The sequence below is a fragment of the Carcharodon carcharias genome, chromosome 18 (assembly GCF_017639515.1).
Source record: "Carcharodon carcharias isolate sCarCar2 chromosome 18, sCarCar2.pri, whole genome shotgun sequence".
In the NCBI taxonomy this organism is placed as follows: domain Eukaryota; kingdom Metazoa; phylum Chordata; class Chondrichthyes; order Lamniformes; family Lamnidae; genus Carcharodon; species Carcharodon carcharias.
Window position 1 is genome coordinate 11249176 of NC_054484.1, and position 23091 is coordinate 11272266.

Below are 23091 nucleotides of genomic sequence, written 5' to 3' on the forward strand. Positions count from 1 at the left end.
CCTGTGTTTCAATACAGAATTAGAAAGCTCTAGATTGAAAGGTCCCAATGGTGCAGGTTACCAGGATATGATTGCATAGCCCTAAACGTATTTGTGAACTAGATGGATTTTTATAATAATTGATGATAGTTTCATGATCACCATTACTGAGACTAGCTTTATATTCCAGATTTATTAATTGAATTTATCTTCCACCAGCAGCTCCCCAGACCATTAATGCGTGTCTCTGGATTAGTCGTGTAGTGCCATTACCACGTTAGCACTATACCACCATCAGGATAACATGTCAGGCGTGTTAACCACAGCAGTGTTCCTCAAGCAGCACTGAGATGAATGGCCAGGTAATCGGCCTATTTTTCATTGGTTGAGTGAAGAATGTTGATCAGGGCCAGAATTTTCTGTCCGCCTGGCGGAGGAAGGCCCCTGACTCACGGTGATGTCGGCTGGGTAACCGCCGAGCTGCCAAAGGCATGTTAAGGCCATTAATAAACTAATTAACCAATTGGACAGGGCAGACGGAGAGCCCAAGCGACCTTCACATTTTTCAGGAAACCTCATCCACGGGCGGGACGAGATTTCATGAAGGGTTTATTAAATTAATAAAAATTTTTTAAACATTTCATAATTATGTCCCAGCTCGTGTGACGCTCTCACATGAGGGGAGACATGCGTAAATGATTTTCCAATTTCTTTATTTTAAACTTTATAACTGAAGTTAATCCCGCTGAGGCAACTCCATGCTTCAGGGAGATTTCTGAGCTCCTTCACAAGCATGAATGAAAGAGCTCGTGCCCCGACTCTCCCTCCCCCACGCCCCCCCCACCCTCCCAGGTAGAGCAGACTTTACTTGGCACACGTCACACTGGACTGGCCTTAATTGGCCTGCCCATGTAAAATGGCAGTGCGCAGTGATCGCAGGCAGCGATTGGCTCCCCGCCCACCTGTGCCCACTCCTGACCAGCCTGCCCAACGGGGAGGAAATTCTCCCTCAGGGTACCAAGGCGGGTTGATTGTTACTTCTATTGAGGGTGATATTGAATCGGCAGCTCGTGTTACACTGCGTTAGGTTTCTTTACCTATTTAAGCCAGTGTGAATGAAATTGGGGTGAGGTGTAAACTAGGTTAGCGATTTACTTTTGTGTTCTCCTTCTCTGTGTCAAATTAAATCTCTAAGTAAGTAAGTCTGAGGCTGACATTGCATTGGTTCACATACCACTACATTTCATCCCACAGCCGTTCTCAGAATTTGGAGTCTTTCCATCGTCACACCACCATTTACTACTGATCTGAAAAATCCCATAGTCTGTTGACCAGTCCTTTCCATTCTTTGTGTCATGGCCAATTTCAAGTGTGTTGTATTGACTCTCAGAGTGGGCCAAGCATACCCCTGGAATTAAAATGAACACAAGATGCTCTAGGTTAGAATATGTGACAAATGCAAATGTGATTCACACTGCCCCTCATACACTGGGGACAGTATACAATGAGCTTTGTCTCTCAGCAACCTCAAGGTAAATTCCCTTGGAGATTCTCATGTTCCACCATCATAACATAAACGTAAATGAGGGAACCAAAGAAAGGCTTGCATTTATATCTCACTTTTCTTGATAACCAGACATCTCAAAGCACTTTACAGCCAATGAAGTACTTTTCCTTCCGAGTGTAGTCACTGTGGAATGTAGGAAACACAGCAATTAATTTGCGCTCAGCAAAAGCCAACACACAGCAATGTGGTAATGAGCAGATTGTCTGTTTTTTCTGAGGTTGATTGAGGGATAAATATTGGTCAGAACCCCGGGGCGAACTCCCCTGACCTTTTTCAAAATCATGCCATAGCATCTTTTATCTCCACCAGAGCAGGCTGGGGCCTCAGTTTAATGTCCCATCAAATGATAGCACCCCAGGCTGTACAGCACTGCCTCTGTACACTGATGTATTAGCCTTGAATTTTGTGTTAAGGCCTTGGCTTGAACTCAAAACCTTGCAATTTAAAAGCAAGTGTGCTACCAACTGAGCCACAGCTGACACGTAGGAGAGAAAGAATGAAAGAGGGGACTAGCAGCACAGAACAGGCTACTGGAACTCTCTTATCTACAGTCTGTTCACAGTCATTGGGAGAATTGGAGAAGTTTACAAGCTGGGGCCTGATTTTGCTGATTGCTCTTGTGTGCTGTCAATAGTGCCTGCTAACTTCTTGAGTTCTGAATTTTAGTGTTGGAAAGTCCTCTTTAAACGATGTCGCAGCCAAACTGACCCCACTAGGGCCATTGGGGAGTGGCGGTGGGGTCGTGGGGGGTGTTGAGCTGGGGGTGGTGGAGATTAATGAATAAAGAATAGAACAAATATCTTGGAGGGTTGGAGGACATTGCAGGGATAGGGAGGGGTGAGGCCATGGAGGGATTTGAAAACAAGAATTTTAAAATCAAGTCAATGCAGGTTAGCGAGCACAGGGTGATGGGTAAATGGAACTTGGTTTGAGTTGGAACATAGGCAGTAGAGTTTGGATGGCATCAGGTTTACAGAGGGTAGAATGTGGGTAGGCCAACAAGGAATTCATTAGAAAAGTCAAACCCAAATTAAATGTTTCAGCAGCAGATCTTTTTTTATTATTCGTTTATGGTTTGTGGGCATCACTGGCTAAGCCAGCATTTATTGTCCACCCCTAGGGGAAGAATTTTCGGGTCAGCGGGGCTTGCTCGCCGATGCGTAAAATGATGCGCGGTGACATCGAGCGGGCATCAGTTGTGTGCCCGCCGAACTGTCAAAGGCCCATTATGGCCATTTAAATATCAATTAAAACAATAACCTGAGCTGCCCGCCCAACCTTAAGGTTGGCGAGCAGGCGATGAGCCACATTCCGAACTTAATTTCCCTGAGGCAGCTCCACGCATGAAAGAGCGCAGGAACAGACGCAGGGAATCCCCTCCCCCACCCACACAAGGGAGCGCTCAGCGCTTCTGGGCGTGTGTCATGCTGGGTGGGCCTTAGTTGGCCCACCCACCTAAAATGGCGTCATGGCCCCAATCAGGGGCGCCAATTGGGTTCGAGCCAGCTCCTGGACAACCACCCCGACGCAGGGAAATTTCTGACCTAGTTGCCCTTGAGAAGGTGGTGGTGAGCTGCCTTCTTGAACCGCTGCAGTCCATGTGCTGTAGGTACACCCACAGTGCTGTTGGGGAGGGAGTTCCAAGATTTTGATCCAGCGACAGTGAAAGAACGGTGATATATTTCAAAGTCAGGATGATGAGTGGCTCGGAGGGGAACTTCCAGCCGGTGGTTTTCCCATGTATCTGCTGCCCTTGTTCTTCTAGATGGTAGTGGTCGTGGGTTTGGAAGGAGTCTTGGTGAGTTTCTGCAGTGCATCTTGTAGATGGTACACACTGCTGCCACTGTTCGTCGGTGGCGGAGGGAGTGATTGTTTGTGGATGGGATGGAAGTCAAGTGGCTGCTTTGTCCTTGATGGTTTCAAGCTTTTTGGGTGTTGTTGGAGTTACACTAATCCAGGCAAATGGAGAGTTGAGGCAGTTGGATGATGTTACAGAGATGGAAGTAGGCAGACTTAGTGATGGCGTGGATATCTGATTGGTAGCTGATCTTGGGGTCAAGTATGACACCAAGATTGTGAACACTCTCGTTCAACATCAGATAGTCACCAGGAAGAGGGCAGATTGGGGAGCTGGGGAACAGAGTTGTAGAGGGACGGGAAAAAATGGTTTTGGTCTTCCCAATACATAATTCGAAGAAATAACTGCTCATCCAGTACCAGATATCAGACAATCAGTCTGATAATTTAGGGACATTGGAAGTGAGAGGGCTGGTGAGGTAGAGTTAGGAGTCATCAGCGTACATGTGAATACTGATATTTTTACAGACGATGTCACCGGGAGGCAACACGACAGGGACAAGGATGGATCCTTGGCAACACCTGAGATAACTGTGCAGGAGTGGAAAGAAAAGCCATTGCAAGTCACTCACTGCCTATCATTGGATAGATAAGGATGGAATCAGGCTAATGCAACCTCAGTGGAGAAGTTAGGGGATAGTGTGACCAATGTGTTAAAGGCTGCAGACCAGTTAAGAAGGACAACGAGGGAAAGTTTATCTTTGTCTTAGTCATAAAGATGTACTTTGTATCTTTGAGAAGAGTTGTCTTGGTACTATAGCAGGGCAGAAACCTGATTGGAAGAATTTAACCACAGAGTTCAAGAAACGATAGGGACAGAAATTTGGTCAATGATTTGGACAGGGGAAGGGGGTTGGAGGTGATGGTAGTTTGTTAGGACAGAGGGTTGGTTTTTTGAGGAAAGGATTGATGATGGCAAATTTAAAGGGGAGAGGGACAGTACCTGAAGAAAGGGAGAGGCCTGTTAACAATATCAGATAAATATTGCTGAGAAAAGAAACATTTTTGTTTAAGCTTTTTCTCTTGCACTCATTAGGACAATTTGTAAGAAAATACTAATGTCAGGAGAAACAACATGTTTTTATCAAAATTTTATCAAAATAAGTGATAGCCATTTGCTGGTTCATTCTACAGAGCAATGTCTTGACCAATCCAAATCAAGCTGCCTGGTTTAAATTTCATACAATGTTTGGCAGTTAACTGTCAGTCACAATGAACTGGTGCATTCTCCATGGCAATGCCTCTACCAATTAGAGTCCACTTGCCAATACATCAACACTCTTTTGTCATACAGTATAAATATAACTATATTGTTTCCTCTGACACTGGTATTTTCTTCTGAAATGTCCTGATGAGTGCAAGATTAAAAGCTTTGACAAAAGAAGTCCCTTTTTTCTGTAATGCTCAAGTTCTATTAGATGATGATTAATATCAGCTAACATAGAGACTGGGAGGGAATTTAGGTGGTCAGTAGTTTCATAGGAATAAGGTTAAGAGAGCAGGAGCTAAGTCTTTTGGAGAAGATGAGTTCCGAGAGGGGATATAGGAGACAGGAGATAAACTAGAGAAAGTTACATGTTCAGGAGATCTGAGAGGAAATCTGGTCAGGTTGGCTAGTGGGAGTTTAGAAACTGACAGAGGCAATGTTCGGACCATCTCAATCTTAGTGACAGTGAAGTCAATGAGCTTCTTGTACTTGTTGTTGGAAGTGCAAATGGAGGTGACGGGGGGAGGAGGGGTTGGGGGAGAGGGTTTAAGAAGACTTATTTTTATTCATTGCTTTATCACTCCCCTTTTTATCCATTTTTTATCCCTTTTTTCCCAACCACTGCCCCCACCTCCACCCCAACCCTACAGGGCCATCTGCCACTTGTTTCCAAGTTGTTCTTTCACAGAGTGCTGACCCTTGTCCTGCTAGTCACATATTCTGCTTTCTTGTCTTTATGCCATTATCAGCATCTTCTTCAGCACTAACCACAACCATTCACACCCGCTTTGTCTTGTGTCTGTGACATCTTTGTCAATCTCTCCTTAGTCCCCACCTACCGCTGACTTTCTATCCTGCTTTACCTGCTCCACCCACCCTCCTTCCCCTTAAACAGTATAAATTCCATCACATTTCTACTTCTCTTTCACTCTGAAGAGTCATACGGGCTTGAAACGTTAACTCTGTTTCTCTCTCCACAGATGCTGCTGAGTTTTTCCAACATTTTCTGTTTTCATTTTAAGAAGACATTTTGCAATAGAGGAAAGAACCGAGGCTTACCTTTGCATTCCAAGATGATGCTGGAATAGCGAGCAGTTTTAGCAGATGGGAGCGGGACTCAATAGTGTTTTGTGTGGTCCAGTGGGACCTGGGTGGTGAATGACCAAATCAGTTGTATGTCATATCCATTCAGGGCTGCGTCCCTAAGGCTAAGGGAATGGGGGAATGTCCACAGTGTGAGACAGTACTCATTTTAATGGGGACACACTAGAATTGCACCAGAGATGCAGAACTTCAGCTATGGGAAGCAACAAGAAAAGTTACATTTCCTTAGACCAGAGAAAGTTAAGGCAAGGTTTACTAGAAGTGTTCAAAATCATTAAGGGTTTGAAAGAGTAAATAAGGAACAATTCTTTCAAGCATTAGAAGGTTGAGTTACCAAAGGCCACAGGTTTAAAGTAATTGATAATGGAACCAGAGGCGAACTGTGGATGTTTTTTTAATGAAGCAGTTTGTTAGGAATGGCCTAAAAGGATTGTGGAAACAGGTCAATAATAACCTTCCAAAGGGAACCGGATAGACAGATAAAGGGGGAGATATGGATGGGCTATGGGGAAAGGACAGGGGCAAGGAAGTAATTGGATAGTCAATTCAAAGAGCCAGATGTAGAACAATGGGCTGAATGGCCCCCTTCAGTACTCTATCATTCTGCGAATATGCACAGAAGGACTTGGAGGGTAGTGATCAAGGGTAAGGACCCTCGATGATTTTCCCTGCCTTACTCCATCAGTCTTGAAACAAACTGAAGTTGGCTAAGATCAATTTATTCAAACTGGACCAAGCTCTCCTATCCCCTGGCCCCAATAACGGATCACACATTTACTCACTGACTGAGAGAGTCACAACAGGAAACTACAGTCACCATCTGCAAGTGCATTTGGCATTGCTTCAATAGAAAATCAAGAAAGTGTTACTCACAGTCTGTAAAATAGAGAGAGTGTTACTCACAGTCTGCGACGCTGTATTGGGGGAATTCGGTCAGTACAGAATTCTTTACAGCTTTAACAACTTGACATCGTGTAAGGGTTTTGGCACTGGCGGCCACGAGCAGGGCACCGAGAATAATAAGAGTCTTCATTGTCATTACAGGAGATGTGTCTGGGTCTGCTATTGGCTGCACTTTTATACAGAATCATGCATGAGGTTATCAGTTCCACCAACCTAATTAAACAGGAACTGGGGGAAAAAAAAACACCCAGGATAAACTATGTTTGCCAGATTAATGCCAAGTTCCTAATGTCATGCTGTGACTAACCAAGCACTGCATCATGAAGGGAGGGAGCAAAGGTGTGTGGGGCTGACTTCATTTATCTTAGTCCTCGCCTGGAGGTGAAGAGAAAGGTATGGACACACCTGACACCAGTCCCGTTACACAGAGGGAATTCTGCAAGATACAAGCATGATACATTGGCCAGAAAAGCCTGGCTGTGAGAGAGCAAGGATTGAAGATGAGGAGAAGGTTGAGACTAACTGAATCACTGAAACAATGCAGTTTAGTGTTGGCTGATTGGTTAATTGTCCGATGTCATTCAGAATGGCAAAGGGCCTGGCATTAGTGTTGGGTGATCAGTAAAAGGGAAATGACACCACCGATCATGCTGAACATTGATAATCCAGTGATTGGTTAGGGAAACTAGACTGATCGACTCAAACCTGCACAGGCAGGTTTGACGGCGAATGTTAAGTGGACGTTTTTGCTCGCATCTGGCGTGCCACTATATTTGCCTCACAAGTTGCTGTAACGTTGATTTGATAATGGAGTAATGATGTCAGTATCATCACTGGAGCCGTGGGAACATCGCACCCAATCACCCTGACCAATGAATGCAGAGGATAGAGAAGCTAGGTTGAAAAACACAAAAGAAATAGGGTGACTTAGATTTAAAATCTAGTGTCAGAAATAGGGATAACGTGAAGGGAAAAAGCTAGTGCATAGAGAGAGAAAAAGTGACTTGAAGGAAAAGTAAGAAAAAGACTAAAACGAGCAAGCCAAGGAGGAGAACCTTGTAGCCCAGTTATATGAGGGAAGTGCTTTATTGTACCTTGAGAAAGTTATGAATGAAAATCAGGTGAGGTCAACATTCTTGACTCATAAAGAATGGAACAAGTCATCCCAACCATCGTAAATAGAAGCAGTGAAAATCCAACGGGAACATTATTGCATTGCTTCTATATGAACATTGGAAATGCTCAACCAAAATGGACCAAGGACCATCTGGTTTGTCTTTTTGTATCTCAGGAACTAATAAGAGCAGAGCTGTTGACCACTCATAGCAATCACTTTCTATCAAATAATCTACAGTTGAAAGCATTTGGATCCATGGCCTGAATCTTCTGATCAGTGTGTGGGGTGTGGTCACCGGGCGTCATTCCGATCTTGAGTTTGGCAGTCGTGCACCAGAGACGGCTGCGTGCCCGCTGAACTGTTCAAGGCCTGTTAAGGCCATTTTAAAAAGTAATTGAGACAATTAACAGGGCTGCCCGTCCAACCTGGAGGTTGGCGGCGGGGGGGGGGGGGGGGGGGGCAAGAGGAGAATCCAGGTGGCCTTCGCATTTATGGTGAAACCTCGCCCGCGGACAGGATGAGGTTTCATGAAGGATTTATAAATCAAATACGTTTTTAAATTAAACTTCATTGACATGTCCCAGCTCATGTGACACTGTCACGTGAGGGGACATGTCTGAAATTTTTGTTTCCTTTATTTAAAATTTTCAGAATCAATGTAACCTCCCTGAGGCAGCTCTGTGCATCTGGGTGATTTCTAAACTCTTTGGTGCACATGCACGTAAGAGCACAGGCCCCGACTCTCCATCCTCCCCGCCGTCCGCACAGGGAGTGCTCAGCACTTCTGGGCGCGTGTCACGCTGCGCTGGCCTTAATTGGCCTGCCCACGTAAAATGGCAGCACTCAGCCCCCGACCCGCCCCCTCTTCCACCCCCCGATGGGGAGAAAAATCTCCCCCATAAGTCCAAAGGTGCCTTTAGCCTCACAGGCATTTCATATTTCACATGTGTCACATCTCATAGTGATATTGTCACTGGACTAGTATTCCAGAGAACCAAGGTAATGCTCTGGGGACCTGGGTTCAAATCCCACTACGGCCAATGGTGAAATTTGAATTCATTAGAAATCTGGAATTAAAAGTCTGATGGTGACCATGAAACCATTGTCGATTGTTGTAAAAACCCGTCTGGGTCACTAATGCCCTTTCGGGAAGGAAATCTGCTGTCCTTACCTGATCTGGCCTACATGTGACTCCACAGCAATGTGACTGACTCTTAAATACCCTCTGAACAAGAGCAATTAGGGATGGGCAATACATGCTGGCCTAGCCAGCGATGCCCACATTCCATGAATGAATAAAAAAAAAACCAAAACGTCGTTTTTTTGAAAGAATTCTATGCAATTTGCATTTGACTGAGTGGGCCCCTTCTGAGTGTTGAAGCGGCTTTGCTGACAATTATTGCCTTTTGATGCTAGCGTGAGTGTGGATGGCAAGACGAGCACAGGGAAACTGTCAAGACGGGTAAAAAAAAACGGCTGTGCGCTTCCTGCACAGTATCCGAATCCCGTGTTCGTGTCAGAGTGTCAGTGGCTGCGTCAAAACCAACAAATTCGTTTGACACTGACCAACAATACCGTGCAGCCCTTAACCAATTGCAAGCTCTTGTATCCACTTTAGCAACCATTCATCAACTGTCGCCGCTGTGAAATATGCTTCTGATGATTCAGTGAATGCTGAAGAAATATCATCATGAAATTTTTAGTAAAAGAGATTCCCAACTTCCAGTGAACTCAGAGGGTGGAAAATTAATTGTACATTTGAATTTTTGGTAAAGATCAATAAAAACATTTTTTGATTAAAACACTTAAGGAGAAATGTAAAATCTCATGTAGGATTTGAAACAACATCCCTGGAACTGCGTCCAGTTATCATCCAACTCAGCTACCTGAGCTGTGAGGGGGTGGGGGGTGCCCTGCAAAGATCCTCAACCGGCTGGGGGAAAAATACATATTTATATAAATTCATTCATTTTTTTAATTTTCGTGGTCTGATTTGATCTGAATTGTGGTAAGTTAATTGATGTTCTTGTGGGAGTTATGATCCCTCTGTAGACACAACCTTCTCATTGCCTTGATCAAAAATTAAATCCATTGCCTATCACAGCAATGACGCCCATTCAATGATGACGAGAATAGGCAGCTTCACAATTAAAATCAGGTTCCAGATGGTAATTCTGACATAGAAATCTGAGATCTTACTGCCGGTGTCAGGGACAGTTGCTGTAGTCTGTCTACTACACCTGTGTAACTGTACCTGCTGCACTTCTGGTCGACGCCTGGGGGTACAGTGAAAAACAGCTGAAGAGGAAAGCTACTGGCTGCTGAAGTGGGCCCCCCACTCCCAACCCGGCTTCATTTGTCCTTTCATGGGCCCCCAAGCTTGAAGGCATGTGAGGACTATAAAGCTCATCATTTGCAGGGTGCGCTCCGACAAACAATACCTGCCTTAAAAGGATGTGGCGGGGTTAATTTAAATTATGTCATAAGCCCAGCAATATCTCAATAGCCATCAAATTCAGTGGGGAGCCTCATGGTGAGAAGGGGCTTTTATCAGCTTTGGTGAGGTTAAAGGTGCAAATCACCCAGTGGCTGGTTGAAGGGTTCTCAAAATACCCATATTTTTCCTATCATCAACAAGGATTTGACTTTTGGACTTTTAAACTGCTGAGTTAAGTGTAAAACTCTGCAGACAGGAGGTTAGGCCCATGAAGGCCTGCATGTTGATTCTGTTTTATTGATTGAGTTGTTCATCAGCTGAAATATTGAACTGAGGCCAATCTGACATTTCAATAATGTTTGCATAGAACAGTTTGACAAGGTGACCTTGTGCCAAGGTTTATCCCTCAATGATTACAAGTTAACATGACATGGCTTGGCTCAGCTCCCTGCTTAAACTCGGCATCAACCACTCCCAACTGTTCACCCTCCTCCCCTTCGTAACTGGTGGCCCAGCTATACGGTGTTTTTGAATTTCTTATCCAAATCCAAATCAAGGTTAGTTCTTTGTCTGATTTTGGTGGGCTTCTTCAGGTGATTGTTGTCTCGTTGTTTTTAATGGGCTCGCATGATGTTTATCATTGTCTTCCTGTCCCCGCAACTAGTCTTGAACTGAAAGCCATTGTGTATGTGGAGTATTGATGGGTTCGCATAATTGCATTGATTGCTGCCTTCTTGCCTTAGTAGTTAGTAACGATTATTTATGCAAGATTTTGATGGGCTTTAATTTCGTGTAAGATGAAGTCTTTCTCTGGATTGATATGTTGCATGTTCTTCACACATATATGCTGAAGCCAGAAGAGGAAGCATGTGAAGGCATCAAGTAGTTTGAGCATTGGCAACATGCACTGTTTCAGCAGCCAAATGTAAGCATTTTCCAGCAGAAACTACTGAACAGTGAGAGGGGGAAGAGTGTGTAATTGTAACATTAAACAGATCTCCTGGTAAGATATCTGGTATTCAAACCAAGACAGGGGTACTACCTGTGGGTGGCCATTCCTCTCTTCATCAGATTGTAGATGCATGGGACTTTGATGAAAGTGTGTTTGTCATGACTGATATTGAATCAAAATCTCCAGGTGTAGAGTTCTAATGCTGCAGCATTTATAGTTACAATTAGATGTCACTGAACTCATCAGCGCAATGGAACAAAAAGGCAATAACAAGTTTCATTTATATAGCACCCTTTAATGTGGTAAAACATCCCAAAGCAATTATCAAACAAAATTTGACATGAGCAGATGGATAAAAGCTTGGCCAAAGAGGTGCAGTTTAAGGAGTGTTTTAAAGGTGGAGATAATGGTAGACAAGATTTGGAGGAGGCAAGTCCAAAACTTCGGACCTAGACAGCTGAAAACACCATCACTAATAATGGGGCAATAGAAATTGATACACACAAGATGTCAGAATTGGAGTAGTGAAGAGATCGCAGCTGGAGGGGATTACAGAGATAGGAGTGGGGTGGGGGGTGGCTTTAGGCAATGGAGTGATTTGAAAACAAGGGTGAGAATTTTAAGGTTGAGGCATGAAAAGACTGGGAGTTGATGTAGCTCATCAAACTCAGGGGTGACAGGTGAATGTACTTGGTGTGAGTCTGGATACAGGCAGCAAGGTTTTGGGTGAGCTCAAGCTTTCAGAGGTTGAGGGACCAGCCAAGACAACATTCAAAAGTCAAAGCTGAACAACGAAGGCATGAGTGAGGCTTTCAGCAGCATATCGGCTAAGATTGTGACGGCTGACAGACATATCATGCAGGTGGAAGTAGGTAGTCTCGGAGCTGGTGTCTCATTGTCAAATGGGGCACCAAGGTTGCAAAAAAATCCAGTTCAGCTTCACAGTGGCTAAGGAAGGGGAATGGAATCAGTGGTTAGGGGATAAAGGTTTGTTCTGTGAGCTTAAGACAATAGCTTATCAAATACAACCCAATATTTAATTGGAGAAAATATTTGCTTATCCAATACTGGATGTCGGACAAGCACTCTTACAACTCAGAGTTTAATTGAAAGGTGCTATTAGGTACTTTTCAATTAAAATAAGCACCCTGAGTTTGTAAATTTAAGCCAACATGGCTGTTTGGGTGCAGCTGCTGTCTTTGGTAGCCCAAGGATAGGGAGGTGTAAACATGTCACGATCAATGCTGCAGACTCCTGGTGTTCAGGTGATGAATGGGTATTCGATAAGTGCTGGCCCCCTAAGGAAACACATCCGAGAACCATCAGCAATTACATGCGGCAACCCAATTTTAACAAGCTGAAGGTTTTGCATCATTATTTAAATGCGTCCTATGTTGCTATAAATCAGTTAACTCCCTGATGACATGGGCTTTAGATGCCAAATGAAACACAAATTTTCCACTGTTCGCTGTGGTTTCTTCACACCCTGTGCCCCTGATAACATACAAAACTTAAATATGTTCTCGTTTGCATGCAATCTAATGTGCTTAATACACAAGGTATTTTCCAGGTGATAAGGCAGCTCCACACCCTCCGGAAACAAACCATATCCATTCCATCCTGGCTCATGCGTCTTCCTGACTTGGACGTTTTGTCGTCGTTTCATTGTTGCTGGGCCAAAATGCTGGAACTCCCAACCTTTACAACATGGGCTTTACAGCAATGGTTCAACGTGGAGGTCTGACCACCAACTTCGCCAGGGCAACGAGAGATGGAGAATAAGTGATGGGCTTTCTAGCAACACTCATAGCCCCAGGAAGATAGGAAAATATTATTTCAAAGTTGATGAGGAAATTGAAATCCTCCCCAGATGGAAAAACAGTAAAAACTAGGAAATAAGAATATACTGGTCTGGACTTGTCTCGCATACCTTAAAATGGAACACCAGTAAAAATAAGGGTGCTGGCCCAAATGGTTTTCCCTTCTGTGCTGTTACTGTAGCAGACACTGAATATGCCAACACAAGACTTTTCAGAATGTTCAATACATTCACCTGATACAGTAATAAATCTTCAGTATCTCCATGTGATATTGTGTCCTGCACTGAATATGCCCATGTGATTCTGCACTAAATGCTCAATATCTTCAGTACCCCAGGCTAAATGCTCAATATGTACATGTCAGCAAGCTGCTATGTAATAAACTTTAAGTTGAGAACTAATCTTAGCTGTTGCTGGATCAAAATCCTGGAACACCTTCCCCATTGTGGGTGCGGACTTTAAAAAAAAAATTGAGTAAATATTTTGCTAAATTCTTTGCCCCACCCACCCCAGTGGAACCATTGCCTCTTGCTGGGATTTTCTTCTTAGGTAGTCCCTTGGGATCCAGGATGACTTGCTTCTGCTCTGGTTCGATGGGATCTGAGATGGCTGATGGGGCCAGTGCCAAATCTGCAGACTCTGCTGCATGCGGGGCAGGTGGTGCTTGAAGAGTTGGGTAGATGGGTTGTTTGGAAGTTTGTGCGCTCCCTCTGACGTCTTGAATTCACCAGAGCGCACTCCTGACAAAGGGTAGGATTTTCCAGCCCCACCTGCCACCGGGATGGTCCGGTCCCGACAAAGGTTAATGGACTTTGGCTGGGCCGCGGAATCTCCGGCTGTGGGTCCCAGCCTGACGGAGCTGGAGGATCCCGGCCAAAGTCTCTTGATGTGCTCGGTGCCTTCCGGGATGAGCCTTCTCCATTTTCATCAGTCACAAGCCAGGAATTCCCGTGATTCAGTGGAGATGTTTGACCTCATCAGGAATGCTTCGGGGACATATCAAAAGCATTTCCACTGCCTCCCTGGGAGCCTCTGGGCACAACAGATATGGGATATAGTTCTATGGGTGTGGTAACCCGCCCGTAATGAAGTGGAATTGCGGGTCTGTGCCTCATTAATTGGCACCAGTCACAAATGATTGTTCATTGCTTTTGTCCCATGCAGCTGGGAACTTAAAGAATGAAATAAGGAAAGTGTTGTCAGTCCCCAGAGAGCCTGCCTGTATGTGCAGGTAAGTGAATTTATCACATCAATACGTTTATAACATTTCATACAATTGATTCATCTTTGAGGTGTTGTTTGTGGATTTTTGTTGTGCGCAAATAAACCGCCACATTCTCAACGCTTCCACAGTGACTACCCTTCAAAAAGAACATGGATGTATCACTTAATGGGACATTCTTAGGCTGCAAAAAGACTCTATATAAATGCAAGTTTTTCTTTCCTTAACTCTGATTTTTTTTTTAATTCATAGAAGGGATGTGGGCTTCGCTGGCTGGGCCAGCATTTATTGCCCATCCCCAGCTGCCCTTGAGAAGGTGGTGGTGAGCTGCCTACTTGAACTGCTGTAGTCCATGTGGTGCAGGTACACCCACATGCTGTTAGGGAGTGGGTTCCAGGATTTTGACCCAACGACAGTGAAGGAACGGCGATATATTTCCAAGTCAGGATGGCGAGTGACTTGGAGGGGAACTTCCAGGTGGTGGTATTCCCATCTATCTGCTGCCCTTGACCTTCTAGATAGAATGGTTATGGGTTTGGAAGGTGCTGACTAAGGAGCCTTGGTGAGTTCCTGCAGTGCGTCTCGTAGATGGTGTCAAGTTTCTTGAATGTTGTTGGAGTTGCATTCATCCAGGAAAGTTGAGAGCATTCCATCGAACTCCTGACTTGTAGATGGTGGACAGGCTTTGGGGAGTCAGGAGGTGAGTTACTCGCTGCAGGATCTCTAGCTACTGACCTGCTCTTGTAGTAACTGTATTTATATGGCTAGTCTAGTTTGTTTTCTGGTCAATGGTAACCCCCAGGATGTTGACAGTGGGGGATTCAGTGATGGTAATGCCATTGAACATTGGATGTTGGATTCTCTCTTGTCGGAGATGGTCAATGCCTGGCACTTTTGTTTCATGCCACTTGTCAGCCCAAGTTTGGATATTGTCCAGGTCTTGCTGCATTTGGACATGGATTGCTTCAGTATCTGAGGAGTTGCAAATGGCGCTGTTGTGGAGTATTTCAAACCAACATTCAACAGAGGGTCTTTCGTTCAAACATCAAGCAGCCTTTATTTTTTTACACCAGTGCGGAGGCAATCTCTACTGGTAAACCAGGAGACTTCTCCAACAAAACAGAGTTTCAAGCAGTTTATATGCTTTTCTAATTGCATTACAATCACAGTGCAGACTACAACAAAACTGATACCATTAAGCGGGACAGGGATTTAGGACATCAGAGCAATGACACAGGATAACCATCATCATTTAATCTAATTAAGAAATGGAGGAGGCCATTGTCAGGACCAAATGGCCCCAGACAACGTCCATCCACCCCTGTCATGGAAGGAGAGAAATCTTTTACATGAAGGTCAACTTTGGAGCCAGGGACAGCTCATCTTGGTGGGATTCATCGTCTTCAGTTGTGGAAATAACATCAGCGCTGAGCAGTCTGTCCAGAACAGATTTGCTGGATCAAAGTGGGTGCTAAGCACCAATCATCCAGCAAGATGTCCTCAGGAGATAAAAGCAAAATACTGTGGATGCTGGAAATCTGAAACAAAAACAGAAAATGCTGGAAAAACTCAGCAGGTCTAATAGCATCTGTGGAGAAAAAAAACAGAGTTAATGTTTTGAGTCCGTATGGCTCATCTTCAGAACGGAGATGTCCTCAGGTGTGTTTGTGATACTGTTTACTGAAACAAACCGTGTGACTCACGTGTGTCTGCAATAAAGTTGTTTTGTTGCTTTTGCACCTAATAAGATAGCGTTTGAGAATCATTTTTACCCCATGATTGCTATACAGCTCGAAAGCCCCATTTCAGTGCTGAACTTTATGCAATCATCAGTGAACATCCCCATTTCTGACCTTATGATGGAAGGAAGGTCATTGATGAAGCAGCTGAAGATGGTTAGACCTAGGACACTACCCTGAGGAACTCCTGTAGTGATGTCCTGGAACTGAGATGATTGCCCTCCAAAAACCACAACCATCTTCCTTTGTGCTAGGTATGACTCTAGCCAGTGGAAAGTTTTCCCCCTGATTTCCATTGACTCCAGTTTTGCTAGGGGTCCTTGATGCCAAAGTCGGTCAAATGTTGCTTTGATATCAAGGGCAGTCACTCTTTGGAGTTCAGATCTTTTGTTCATGTTTGAACCAAGGCTGTAATATATACATATGAACATACGAAATAGGAGCAGATGTAGGCCATTCAGCCTCTCAGATTTGCTCCACCATTCATTAAGATCGTGGCTGATCTGTTTGTGTTTTGAATTCCACATTCCCATCTACCTCTGATTCCATTTCCTAACAAGAACTTATCTACCTCCACCTTAAAATATTCATTGACCCCACCTCCATTGAGGCAGAGAGTTCCAAAGTTGCACAACGCTCTGAGAGAATTCTTTTTCCTCATCTCTGTTCTAAAAGGGCAACCCCTAATTTTAAAACAGTGCCCTCTAGTTCTGGTCTCACCCACAAAAGAAAACATCCTTTCCATGTCCACCTTGTCAATATCGTTCAGGATCTTATGAACTTAAATCACCCCTCACTCTTCTAAGTTTCAGTGGAAACAAGCCCAGTCTATCTAACCTTTCCTCATAAGATGACCCAGTCATTCCAGGTATCAATCTAATAAACCTCCTCTGAACCACCTCCAATGCATTTACATCCTTCCTTAAATAAGGAGGACAAAACTGCACACAATATGTGAGATGTGGTTTCACCAATGCCCTGTATAACTGAAGCATAACATCCTTACTTTTATGTTCAATTCCTCTCGTAATACAGGATAGCATTCCATTAGCCTTATTAATTATTTGCTGTACCTGCATACTAACTTTTGGTGATTCATGCAGCAGAACACCTAGACCCTTCTGCATCTCGGATTTCTGCGGCCATTCTCCATTTAAGTAATACTGGTTTTTATTGTTCCTGCCAAAGTGAACAACTTCACATTTTCACATATTATACTCTGTCTGCCATCTTTTTGCACACTCACTCAACCTATCTATATCTGTCTGCAACCTCTTTATGTCCTCTTCACAAAATACTTTTCTACCTATCTTTGTGTTATCTGCAAATTTAGCTATCGTGCCTTCAGTCCCCTCATCTAAGTCATTGATATAAGTTGTAAAAAGCTGAAACCCCAGCACACAGCTCTGCAGGGTTCCATTCGTCAATCCATCCATCCTGCCAATCAGGCAAAGATCTATTTAAGCATACTCTCTGTTTTCTGCCAGCCAGCCAATCTTCTACAACACAAAAACAGAATTACCTGGAAAAACTCAGCAGGTCTGGCAGCATCGGCGGAGAAGAAAAGAGTTGACATTTCGAGTCCTCATGACCCTGCGACAGAACTTGAGTGAATCCAAGTTCTGTCGAAGGGTCATGAGGACTCGAAACGTCAACTCTTTTCTTCTCCGCCGATGCTGCCAGACCTGCTGAGCTTTTCCAGGTAATTCTGTTTTTGGTTTGGATTTCCAGCATCCGCAGTTTTTTTGTTTTTATCTGCCAATCTTCTATCTATGTTACTACGTTACCCCCTACACCATGAGCTTTTATTTTCCACAATAAGCTTTGATGTGGCATCTTATCAAATGCCTCTGGAAATCCAAGTACAGCACGTCTACAGTCTCCCTTTTATCCACGTGTATGTTACTCCTTCAAAGAACTCCAATAAATTGGTTAAACCTGATTTCCCTTTCATAAAACCATGTTGACGCTTTGCGATTACCTTGAGTTTCTCTAAGTACCCAACCATAATCTCCTTAATGATCGATTCTAACTCTTTCCCCATGGCAGACATCAAGCTAACTGGCCTATATTTTCCTGTTTTCTGCCTCCAACCCTTCTTGAATAGAAGGGATATATTTGCTGCTTTCCAGTCAGATCGATCTTTTTCAGAATCTAAGGAACTAACACCAACAGATCTACTACTTCATTAGCCACCTTTTAAAAGACCCTAGGATGATGTCCATCAGAACCCAGAGGCCTGTCAGCCAGCAGCTCCATCAGTTAGCTCAGTACTGCTTCCCCAGTGAGTGTAATTTCACCAAGTTCCCCTCTCCCTTTCACATCCTGATTTACAGCCATTACTGGAATGTTTTTTGTATTCTCTATGGTGAAGACAGAAGCAAATCTTTGTTCATTTCATCCACCATTTCCTTATCATCTACTATTAACTCCCCATTCTAACTCTCTAAAGGACCAACACTCACTTTACCTGCTCTTTTTCTGTTTAAATACTTGTAGAAACTCTTGCTATCCATTTTTACATTTCTAGCTAGCTTACTCTCATACTCTAATTTCTTATCCCTGATTAACCTTTTTGTCATTCTCTGCCGTTCTTTATATTCTGACTAATCATCTGGCCTGCAATTCATCTTTGTGCAGTTGTATGCTTTTTTGTTAAGTTCAATGGTTTCCTTAAATTCTTTAGTTAACCACGGATGGTGGGTCCTCCCTTTAGAATTTTTCTTTATAGTTGGAATATACATATTCTGTATTCTGAAATATCGCCTTAAATGTTTACCACTGCTTCTGTACTGATTCGTCGCGTAGCCTAGTATCCTAGTTCACTTCAGCTAGCTCAGCTTTCATACTCACATAGTTGCCCTTATTTAAGTTTAAAATATTAGTCTTAGACCCACTCTTCTCCCTTTCAAGCTGGATGTAAAGTTCAATCATATTGTGGTCGCTGCTACCTAGGGGTGCCTTTTGCTCTGAGGTAATTAATGAATCCTGTTACATTTCACAATACCAGTATAACCTGCTTTCTGGTTGGTCCCAGAACATGCTCTTTTAAGAAACTACCTTGAAAGCATTCTATGAACTCCTCATCCAGGCTGTCCTCCAATTTGATTTTTCCAGTTTATGTGTAGATTAAAATCACCCATGATTATTGCCGTCCCTTTATCACAAGTACCCAATATTTCTTCTTGTATACTTTGTCCCAATTCGTAGTTATTGTTAGGCAAGCTATCTACCACTCCCACTAGTGACTTCTTTCCCCTAATATTCTTCATCTCTGCCCAAACCTATTCTACACCCTGACCTCCTGAACCAAGGTCATGTCTAACTATTGCACAAATATCATCCTTGATCAACAGTGCTACTTCTCTACCTTTACCTAGCTTCCTATTCTTCTTGAATATCATATACCCTTTGATATTGAAGGAGCAATACTTTTCATCCTGCAGCCATGTCTCCTTAATGGCTATTCCTTCATGTTTATTTACTTCAATGTGCGTTATCAATTCATTTACTTTGTCATGAAGGCTACATGCATTTACAAACAGAGCCTTAAGTTTTGTCTTTTTGTTATTGTTGCAACATCTAGTCTTGACTACTGGTGTATTCTTGGGTTTTATTTCTCTGTCCCTTCCTGCTATTCTATCACCCTCATTTCCCGTTTTACTACTTTGTTCTCCTGTATTGAATTTTTTTTAAAAAATCACTCATGGGATGTGGACATCACTGGCTTGGCCATCATTTATTGCCTATCCCTAATTGCCCTTGAGAACTAAGTGGCTTGCTAGGCCATTTCAGAGGGCATTAAGAGTCAACCACATTGCTCTGAGCCTGGAGTCACATGTAGGCCAGACCAGGTAAGGATGGCAGATTTACTTCCCTAAAGGACACTACCCTTCATTCTTTTTTTATTATTCATTTTACAGGATGTGGGCTTCGCTGGAGTGTTTGCTGTGAAGGGGAGTGTTCTGCAGCTGGGATGAGGCTACATACCAAACAGATGCTTGCTGTTAGTGGGCCTCAGGCAGTTAGGGCTCAGAAAAGCCCAGGGAGTTGTTTGCTACAGTGAAGGTTGCAGTTTGGACCTTGTGTGGTTTGCAGCTCACAGATAAGCCCAGGGAACTGTTGGCACACTCTAGGCAATTTGGGCTCAAAGAAGACTGGGGAGCTCAAAATGTGATGGAAGATCACTGGTTCTGAGCAAACTGTTCCTATCTGCTTTGGCTGTATTTATTCAATTTTCTGCAGTTAAGCTTTAACCATCCCAGAACTAAACAACTCCTCTAAAATATTAACATGAACCATAAACACAGTGCATTTCCAACCAGGATTAGCATTGAGCCATTAAGGACCAATAAAGGCTCCATTTTTTCCAACAGAACAAGCCCAATAGACTCTGGCTTCCCAGAGAAGCCCGTGGAGCCATTTATAGCTCAGTGCAGCTGGGAGACTGGGGTTCAGAGAAACCCAGGGGCAGTGCCAGATTAGTGAAGCTAGCGGTCTGCAAAAGAGTTGGAGCTGTGCTGGTGATTAGAGGCAGGGGTCTAACTTGTGTGAATCCTCTGGACTGCAATCTCAGATAAGAAATTTAACCATTGGGAGGTAGCCAATCTGAGGAAGCACAAGGCAGAGCTGCTTTTGAGGGAATTCAGAGGCTAGATGTTCAAAAGTGAAGAGTTGGAATCTCTTGTGAGGGAGACAGAATTTTAACAAGATATTGTGACTCACTGTGGTCACTGACATCGGGGTGGGTTGCTGACAAATCCGTGGGATCTGTCTTGGTCACATATGCCATTTAATGTGCAGTGCGGTGTGTTTGACCACAGTTTGTCCATTAATTCATATTTACCTCATGGTAATTCTAATATCAGAGTATAAGAAAGCTGTTGTAAATTGGTTTACTTTTCCACTTTGTATAGAAAAGTTTAATTTATTTGTTTAAAACCATGGAATCTTGTGGGTTTATTCCCCTATTGCTGGAATGTTATGGCCTTGTCAGGGTGGGGAGGGGGCGATAAAATGTGGTGAGCCATTCTAAACTCCATTGACTTTGGCAGGACCTTAAAATCCTGCCGCTATAAAATTCCGCCCTTTAAACAAAAGGTCACTGGTCCCTAACCAGATGGTAACAACTGATTTATCATGTTCAGTTTCTAGCTGATTCACTGGAAGCTCAAAATTGAAATGTGCAATTACAGAAAAGAAAGGGAATGATTGGTGCTGTTTCACAAGTGAATTCTATGTCAGTGTGTATTTTTAAAATTCAGTCTCAGGCTGTGGGCAACACTGGAAAGGCCAACAGTTATTGTCTGTTGTTCATTGCCCACGCTATCCTCCTCCTCCAATGCCTCCCTTCTATCATACAGCTGATCGGATCTCCCCTACTTATTTCCATTCTGATTTATGCAGTCATAGCCAGAACAATTCCAGACTAATACCTGGAATGGGTGGGTTGTCTTCTGAGGATAGGTGGGACAGGCTGGGCTTGTATCCGCTGGAGTTTAGAAGAGTGAGAGATGACTTGATTGAAACATATAAGGTCCTGTGGGATCTTGACAGGGTGGATGTGGAGAGAATGTTTCCTCTTGTGGGAGAGTCCAGAACTAAGGGTCACTGTTTAAAGATAAGGGTTGCCCATTTAAAATGGAGATGCAGCAAAAATTTTTTCTCTCAGAGGATTGAAAGCCTTTGGAACTCCCTTCCTGAAAAGCAGAGTCTTTGAATATTTTTAAGGCAGAGGCTGGATAGATTCTTAATTACCAAGGGGGTGATAGGTTATTGGGGGTATGTGGGATGCAAATTTGAGGTTACTATCAGATCAGCCATGATCTTATTAAATGGCAGAGCAGGCTCAAGGGGCTGAATGGTCTACTCCTGCTCCTTGTTAGTATGTTCATATCATCAGGCATAGCTTGTCTCCTTGCTCCCGCACAGTTATTTCTGGGGGCGCTGATGGATCTAGGTTTGATCCCCTTCTGTTTCTCATCGACATTCTCCCGGTTGGTGACATTATCCAAAAATGCAACATCAGGCCCCACATGTAAGGTGTAGTGCTAAATTGTTCAATTGTTCAGAATTCCATTATATGTGTCTGTTGACCATTGACCGCCTTGTGATTAGTTGAGCCTTGGTGTGGTCATTTAGAAAAATAATCTAAAATGAGGTAAGCTGTGATGTGATGAAAAATCTTTTCATGCAGAGGGTGGTTGGATTCTGGAACAAGCTTCCTGAAAGGATGGTGGAGGCAGGTTCGATCCAGGTGTTCAAAAGAGAATTGGATTGCTACCTGAAAAGAGAGAATGTGCAAGGTTACGGGGATGAGGCAGGGGAGTGGGACTAGGTGGAATGCTCTTTCAGAGAGCCAGTACAGACTTGATGGGTGGAATAGACTCCTTCTGCACTGTAAAGATACTGTAGTACTGTGAAGAGAGCAGACATTTTAAAGCATTGAGTAAAACTTCTGCTACACAGATAGAATCTTGTGTATCATCTCTGCATATCTCCAAGACATAAAACATAACAACACCCACCTCTATTCATCACTGCCTCTCTCAAAACCTCTACCATCAATGATTTGTCATGCTGTTTGGCTAACATCCGGTTCTGCATGAACAGAAATTTCCTTCAACTGAATATTGCGAAGACCAAAGCCATTGTTTTCACTCTCCACCATAAACTCCATTCCCTAGGCACTGACTCCATCTCTCTCCCTGGTCACAGTCTGAGGATGACCCATACTATTTGCAACCTTCACACCCCAGTTAAACTTGAGCTGAGTTCTCAACCACATATCCACTGCATCACTACTTCCACCTCTGTAATTCTGCCTGTCTTTACTCCTGCTTCAACTCATAGGGTGCTGAAACACTCATACGTGCCTTTGCTACCTTTCAACCTAACTATTCTAATGCAGTCCTGGCCGACCTCCTGTCATCCATGCTCCATAAACTTGAACTCATCTATATCCTTTGAAGCTCTTCCTTCTATCTGAGCAACTAGAGCTGCATCAGCAGGTATTCATAAGGAAATTGGATTGCTACCTGAAAAGAGAGAATGTGCAAGGTTACAGGATTAAGGCAGGGGAGTGGGACCAGGCAGAATGCTCTATCAGAGAGCCAGTGCAGACTCAATGGGTGGAATGGCTTTCAGTCTTGATGGGCTGAGAATTTTCCCATCTGGTCTTGCGTGGA

General features: G+C 43.6%; 1 pseudogene; it reads right to left on the minus strand.

Moving 5' to 3' along the window:
- Nucleotides 1-23091, minus strand: part of LOC121290916 — a 79206-nt pseudogene that overhangs the window by 6346 nt on the left and 49769 nt on the right.